The sequence below is a fragment of the Frankliniella occidentalis genome, unplaced genomic scaffold (assembly GCF_000697945.3).
Source record: "Frankliniella occidentalis isolate FOCC.00 unplaced genomic scaffold, Focc_3.1 Scaffold147, whole genome shotgun sequence".
NCBI lineage: Eukaryota > Metazoa > Arthropoda > Insecta > Thysanoptera > Thripidae > Frankliniella > Frankliniella occidentalis.
In genome coordinates, this window is record NW_026267274.1 from 26946 (window position 1) to 31939 (window position 4994).

General features: G+C 51.0%; 1 long non-coding RNA gene across 2 annotated transcripts in view; it reads right to left on the bottom strand.

The window, feature by feature from the left end:
• Window positions 1–3870: 3870 nt before the first annotated feature.
• LOC113202087 (uncharacterized) overlaps window positions 3871–4994 on the bottom strand; it is a 9600-nt gene continuing 8476 nt past the window's right edge. For both annotated transcript variants that reach the window (XR_008011563.1, XR_008011564.1), the window contains exon 2: window positions 3871–4174. This is a non-coding gene — a long non-coding RNA (uncharacterized LOC113202087). The remainder of the gene's footprint in view (window positions 4175–4994) is intronic.

Here is a 4994-nt window from a genome sequence, read left to right on the forward strand (position 1 = left end):
CCACTCACACTCGACACTACTCATCAGGCACAACAACACGCATACGACTTTACGCGCCGCGGCCGGGACCATCTCGCGGACAAGTGTGGCCAATTTTTTCGCCAATTACAGAGTTCCGCGCGTTACCTAACCGCTGCTGCTGACCGAGTGCAGCAAAGCCTGGCGCAATGTGCCATACGGCAACAGCAATTAGCGCCGATGAATAGGATCGGCACGACCCGGCTCGGCTCTCCGTCCCGCGCTCGGCCGGGCTCGGCTCGGCTCGGGCGCTCGGCTCGGCTCGCCGACCTCTGTCTCCGAGTGGAATACTTTGATGACGGCGACCGACAAGTAAGTAGTATGGTCACACATGTCCCGATCTCTTATCGTTTACCTGAAAAACAGAACAACAGAAACAAATTAGTTGGGAACGGTATAATGGTCGCTGTTACAAGCAGCCACACGTCAGATAGTCATCACAAATGCGCCTCCTGTAAAGCGTTCGTGCTCAGATTACGTAAGTTTTGGCGGGGAGGCGTGAGAAAATTGTCTTGAAGATGAGCTGTTTACCAAGTCGGTAAACTATATCACAAACTTCAATTATCGACTCCGAACCCAGCTGGAGTGCCGTGAAACAACAAGTCAACTCAGTAAAAACAATGAGTGATTTTTTGGCGAAATCGAGAAAACTTCAAAGAACTCCCATAATTTTAGGAAAAGTCGTCAGGTTTTTTGAGGCAATTTCTTTCACTTTTTGAGGAGACTTTTACCACCCCCAAATTCTGGAAGTTCCTCAAAGTTTTCTTTTTTTCCTCAAAAAGTCAAACATTGTTTTTATTGCGAACACAACAAAAGAATGGCAATATTAGCTACAATTGAAAAAGGCAACAGATCGTTATCAACTTCGGCTTATCAAAACTGGAGCGGTAAACGAGCATAAGGAAAAATTGACAAATTTGGTCGAAAACGGGAAACGTTTTTTTCCTTTGGGACAGCCTCAAGGGAAGGGACTGCCATCACCCACCAGGCCGAGCGCTTGGATGGACCACACGGCGCGAGTTCGTTGCACCGGGTCGGCTCCGCGCGGGGCGGGGCCGGGCCGGGCGTTCATGGCGGGCTGAATGGAGAGTTTGGAGCGCGCGCGCCGAGCTGCAGGGAGGAAGAGAGGGGGCAGGTGGCCGTGGCCTTGCAGTGAGCCGCTGCGCTCCTGCCCTACGTATCGCGACACGCGCCCTACATGAGCACTGTAAAAAGCTTACAGTGATTTGCACCCTAAGCTACAGTGAAAGCACTGTATCTTACTGTGAGATTCACCGTAGCTTTCGGTGAGATTCACTGTAGCATACAGTTTAATTCACCGTAGCTTACAGTGAAAATCACTGTAAGCTTTTAACAGTGAGAGAAATGTGAACCAGAAACAGCCAAGTCATGCTTGGACCCAGCATAACTTGGTTGGTTCTGCACACTGATAAACTAAAGTGGACTACGGCTTAACCATGCTTCAACCGCCGGAGTAAGTACTTGCATGTGTTCAACACGGTAGCTGTGCCCTGCTTGTAAGAGTGCAACTCCTCTGTTGTACACTTCCCTAGGGACGCTGAATCCGTGTGGGAATTGTTGAAACAGAGGTGTTGCTCACGTACAAGTGCACAACTACCGAGTTGGACTGGTAGGGGTAAGTGTACGACTGCACTGAGAAAAATATTTCTGTCCGGGCACTAAACGTAAGTCTAATGCTCCCGACTTTTGTCCCAGCTCAAAATGAGATAGTGACCTGCCATTGAGTTCTAGTGCTGTGCTCTAAATTTTCTTTGCCTGGGATGCTACGTTTAGCTCCCAGCGCTAGACGTATAGTGCAACGAAAAAACGTCGATCTGGGGACTAAACGTATAGTGCTGAGACAGATTTTTTTTTCTCAGTGTGCGTGTAGTGCAACTCTTGCAAGTGTTCAACTTGTTTACCACTGTAGATACACTTTCGGGTGCTTTCTTCCAGCTCGCACTCCCGCCCCCCGCGCACTCCTTTCTTCCAGCACTGCGCTTGCACTCCCGGCCGCCCCAAGGCCGGCGCCGCGGTTAGCGCGCCGCATTAAAGCCACTTGTTTGGTCGGTTTTAGGGGAAAGTTCTGATTGTAGGTAAATAATGATGTTGACGCTGTGCGCTGCCGTGCCCGCCGCCTGGCCGCGGAAGGCACGACGTGCCGTTAGTTCTCGCGGTCTTTTCCGTGTGTCTCGGCGTTCACATGTGTCTTTCGTACACTTGATTGGTGTGCGGCTTGGTGTCGGATTCCGCGCCCCGGTGACATATATATTCGCTGACGTCTTTGGGACGCCGCCGCCGCCTACCAACGCTCGGTTATCACTCGTGTTCAATTCAGATACAATCTGTCAAGTTGCGAATGAGAATGTTAATTCTGGGTGGGGCTCGCCGCATGCAAAGTCCAAGCAGTGGTATCACGTGACCGGCCGGTGGTGTCGTCTGGCTGCAGTTTACTGTCGGGTCGCGGGGCGGGGCGCGGCCGCGCCGATCTTCACGGCTGTCTTCGGCCCATCAAAACGCGCTCACGAGAAAGCCATTAAAAAAAAAATCTGCGATCGGCTAGCTCAAAAATAAAAAGAATGTCCCTCCCGCACTAACTCGACTCTCGAATAATCTTTGCTTTGTTACTTGTCTTGCAGAGCCACGTGGGGAGATCGCCGCTTCCCTGACGCTTAACTAGTCTATAAAAATAAGGACATTTCCCATGACATTGGCCGGCGGCCGGCACACCACGCCGCCGTGCGGCGCGACGCGCAGCCGGACAAAAGACTCGCAGCAGCGCACCGGAGCGAAACGCACCGCCTCCGATGGTTTCTTTCTGTCGTTAAACTTGAAAAATGCGGCCGTCGAAGGCGGCGGTGACATAATCACGCTCATTCGTTTCCTAGCGCCGGGCCGGCCGGTCCCGCCCGCGCGCGTCGCCGACCGTCTCCGGTTTTGCGAACGGCCAGGAGGGCGTCGTGCGCCCGTGCCGCGTGGCTCGCGCAGCCCGGCGCGGCACAGCAGCCTCCTCCCCAACCGTCTGGGCCTCCGGAGTGCAGCAGGCTGCTCCAGGCGAGCTTCCAGCCGAGGCTCCGGCGCGCCAGCCCGCCCTAGCTCGCCCCAGTCACCCACTGCCGATTCACTGAAGCAGTCCAGTGTGGCGGCCTGACCTTGAGTTTTTCCTCATTCTGCTTTTACTTTTATACCTATTGCCTGCTCTACGTTACCCCCCCCCCTCTCTCTCTCTCTCCTCTCTGCTGGTTGTCGTTATTATTTTTCGCCAGAAACCCATAATGCAAGTGCGCACTGCGCAATAGGATTTCACGGCTCTGCTGCCAGCCGAGGGGGTTTTCACTTCTGAAATACCGTGTACACCAAATGAGGTATTTCACAGGTATTTCACGTGAAATACACCGAAATACGCCTAAATATGCTCCAAAACGGTGAACTTTTCCTGAGAAATACCGACGAAATACACGTATTACGAAATACTGTGTGCACGGAAATCTCGAGTGAAAACCCCCTCGCTGCCAGCTGCTGCGTCGCAGAAAACGTTCCGCCGGGGCCCCGTTAGTTAAGTTATGGCGAAATTAATGATTCCAAGGGCACCCGTTTTGCGTAAATAATAAAAGAACAAAACTGGCCCCTTGTTGTGATTCATATAGTACCGCTCGGGTCGTGCGCCGTATGGATTACAAGCGACTAGAGGTAGCGGCGTTTATGCCGAATTGCGGCTTTGGCCAGTTTTGGTCGAGTTTCTTTTGTGTCGGTGTTTGTTGTGGTTCTCAGAATTGATGCCTATCTTGTCGTGCTTCCAAAACAGAAATGCAAAAGAGAAAAAATAAAGGCACACACACACACACGCGCATCGACCTTTTCAAGTTACTTAATATTTATTTTGTAATTGCGTGGAGAGTACGTGAGCAAAGTCACGGCCAAAACAAACTTTGCCGCGGGTTCAATGACTCCAGACTTCCTCGCACGGATTTGCACTCCAATGTCAGGAGAAATTCTCAGGGTTCCCCGTTCCGGTCCCCTGCAGTCGGGAGTAAAGCCTCTGGGGGCTCTCCGTGCTTCCTACGTTCCGATCGCAAAGGTTGACTTGCTAATGGCTGGTTTTCTGCCGCTGGACGGGTCCCCCCGGTGATGTGGGTCGCCGTGAGTTGACCACCGCCTGCAACAGAAAAGCACCAGAAAATCAAAGCGACGGTGCCCTCTCTCCATAGGAAGCATTAATAATACATTGACTTGAGCTCTCCTGCTGCGGCTGCAGCTCCAGCAGTGGAATAGCTGCCTCCTCCTCCCTCGCCCCTCGAAACATTTTCCGGGATAGAATTGAGATGGACCCAATTTAGGCCTTCAGGCGCTGTGCTCTGTGCCATACCTGAGGCGCCCTATTGACACGTGCTAACCAAACAGAACATTGACTTTCCAGCACGCAGTGCCGGGGCGGAGTCATGAGGAATATTTGAATTTAAATTTTATTGATTTCTCCGATATTTTCCGATCGTGTCTGGTGCAGCACACAAATTAAAAGATGCAAATTTACAAGCAATTGGTATCAACTTGGAATTGATCGACAAAGCAAAGAATGGGATTTCACAAATTCACAACATATTTTGTTAATAAAAATTGCAACAAATATGGGAATTTTCGACGACATTTTTTCACAGTGGCGCGTGCTCCAAAACACCCGATGCATCGACATTCAAGCCTCCCCTTGTCCGCACCGACTCACCCAGCGAGCCGAGGGGGCCACCACTCGCGTAATCCTGTGTACATATGAGGGTGTAATCCCTACGTAATCCGTATCTATTCCGTGTAATCCTTGACCAAATTTTAAAACATTATCACTAAATTTTACCTTATTGTCTAAATTTGATTGTTTTAGAGCCTAAAATTCAACGTAACTCACGTGTAATCATTCAAAATTGACGTGTAATCCCTGTAATCACGTAATCCTGTGTACATCCTCAATCGAAGTGGTGGCCCCC